Raw genomic sequence first — 2,770 nt, forward strand, 5'->3', positions numbered from 1 at the left:
CAGTGACGTGATGTATGTGACGTGGTGTTGTTAAGTGGTGTTGTGATGTGATGTCGGTGACGTGGTGTTGTGACGTGATGTCGGTGACGTGGTGTCAGTGACGAGATGTCAGTGACGTGGTGTCAGTGACGTGATCTGACGTGATGTTTGTGACGTGATGTCACTGACGTGATGTCCGTGACGTGATGTCTGTGACGTGGTGTTGTAATGTGATGTCAGTGACGTGGTGTTTTGATGTGATGTCACTGACGTGATGTCCGTGACGTGGTTTTTTGACCGGATGTCAGTGACGTGGTGTCAGTTACGTGATGTCAGTGACATTGTGTTGTGACGTGGTGTTGTGACGTGATGTCATTGACGATATGTTGTGACGTGGTGTTGTAAGTTGGTGTCTGTGAGGTGGTGTAGTGACGTGTTGTCTGGGACGTAATGTCATTGACGATGTGTTGTGACGATGTGTTGTGACGTGGTGTTGTGACGATGTGTTGTGACATGGTGTTGTGACGAGGTGTTGTGACGATGTGTTGTGACGTGGTGTTGTGACGTGGTGTTGTGACGAGGTGGTGTGACGTGGTGTTGTGACGAGGTGTTGTGACGTGGTGTTGTGACGAGGTGTTGTGACGTGGTGTTGTGACTTGGTGTTGTGACGAGGTGTTGTGACGTGGTGTTGGGAACTGTTATTACTTAGTGTGATGTTTATAACCTTTGTGTTGTAGTCTTAGGTTTTTGTGAGAATGCGAGTGTAAATGGTGTAAATGTTTGTAGCTATTGTTCATATTGTACAAGGAAATAAATGTAAATGCTGTAAACATGGTGTTTTGTCTTGTTGTCACTGCTACAACATGCTCAGCCCGTTACAACGCAATAAAATTAATTCTCAGTCTCAGAACGTCTATCTGATCGGATATGTTTGAAAGTATACGTGTACAGTTATGTCCCGACACCAGAGGGCTCTCATTCAACACTGTGAAGACATTCATTTATTCATCACATCTCTGTAATTAGCATGCCATTCATTCTTAACTCATTCATCAATATTTTTTATAGATTCATGCCTACAAGCGAAAACAAATTATTCGTTGATACTTGTTTACAAGTCTGACATAATATTGCTCTGAGATAACATTAAGATAGATGAGGCAGTTAATGTTAGTGTGTACCTCTCGAAAAACCCACTGGACACTGAATAATCCATCCATGCAGTCAAAGTCAATATGTATATGTATATATATATGAGGAAGGACAATGGCCGCTGAGTAGGCAACACACACTCAGGCTGCTCTGATAATTTTGGTGGATTTATTGCTATTTTTGGAGGAGTGTTTGAGTCCAAATTTGTCAGACATGTGTATAAGCGTTTTCTAAGCACTTTGGTTGATTTGTTTTTTGAAATGAACTTTGGAATTTGAACATTTTGAAGGAAAATAATTTTTTTTTGTGAACATTAGTGTCAGTGAACTGTGCTCACCTGAAGTCACCTGTGTACCTGGTTTTACCTACCTGGGCTACATTCTTACTTCCCTACTTTGACACCTAGTGTGCTTACCTGTACATACCTGAGCTATGTCTACTCACACTAAGATTAGCAGAACAGCAGGGGCCCCTTCAACTAAACAGAGTATATCGACTAATGTTGCAGTTGATGAAGATATCAGACAGGATATTTCAAAGATAAAGGAGCAGTTGGAGAATGTGGTGAAGAAAGCAGATTTGACAGCTTTATCTGCAGGATTAGTGAAATCCAAGGACATTGAGAAAATAGTGAGCTCTATAGTGGAATCTATGAGGAAAGATCTGGAGAGGGATTTAGGACAAAAGATTACTGAGAAAACTGCACAAATGAGACAGGAATTGGACGTAGTTAATGCACACAACCACAGGTTACAGGAATCACTTCAGGGTAAACAGAGGGAGATAGACGAGTTGAAGAAACAAAGTACAGAGATGCAGAGAGAGGTAGAGAGGGTGCAAACTTCAGTTTTCAAAGAGATGGAAGAAGTTAAAAGGATGGCTCAAGATGGCATAAGGAAGGGAAACTACAATGAGCAATATAGCAGGAGAAATAACATAAAAGTGATGGATTTTAAGGAGAAGGAGAATGTGGATGATGAGAACAAGAGAGATTTGATGAAAGATTTCTGTGATGAGGTCAACAAAGTAATTAGCCATCCAATCCATCGAGATGACTTGGTGACAGTCCATAGAATTCCAGGGAGAGATACTAAGAGAGCTAGACCATTGGTGGTGAAGTTTGTAAAGAAAGAGGTTAGGAACAGTGTAATTAAACAGGAAAAACTTGATGGGGACCATGAAGCTGGTGGATGATTTGACCAAGGACAATGCAGGACTGATCAACAGACTGAAAAGTAACGAGCGTATTGAGAACGCTTGGTATTTCAATGGACGTGTTTTCGCAGTCTGTGATGGCGTCAGGAAGCCAGTGGACTTGTTCCAAAGTGTGAATGATGTTTTCAGAGGCAGATAGACACAAGTGCATTTTGTTTCTAATTTCATAATTGTGTATTTCAAATATGTGTGCAATTCTAAATTATTGTGAGTGATTATGTGTGGGATTTAAGAAAGACCATATTTTAAGGTAAGCATTTTTGTGTCCAAATTTCTGAAAACTTTGAAGTAATCTTTTTTTAATCTATTAACTATTTGTGCATATATCTATTAGCTTATAGATTAATATTATAGTTCAGAATTATAAGTATCTCTGATTTTGAGCAAGTAGAAGTTTGAGTATGAGTGATCTCTGTAAGTAAAT

The sequence above is a fragment of the Ylistrum balloti genome, unplaced genomic scaffold (assembly GCF_031769215.1).
Source record: "Ylistrum balloti isolate Yb309-2 unplaced genomic scaffold, AGI_CSIRO_Ybal_v1 Utg370674, whole genome shotgun sequence".
Lineage (NCBI taxonomy): Eukaryota > Metazoa > Mollusca > Bivalvia > Pectinida > Pectinidae > Ylistrum > Ylistrum balloti.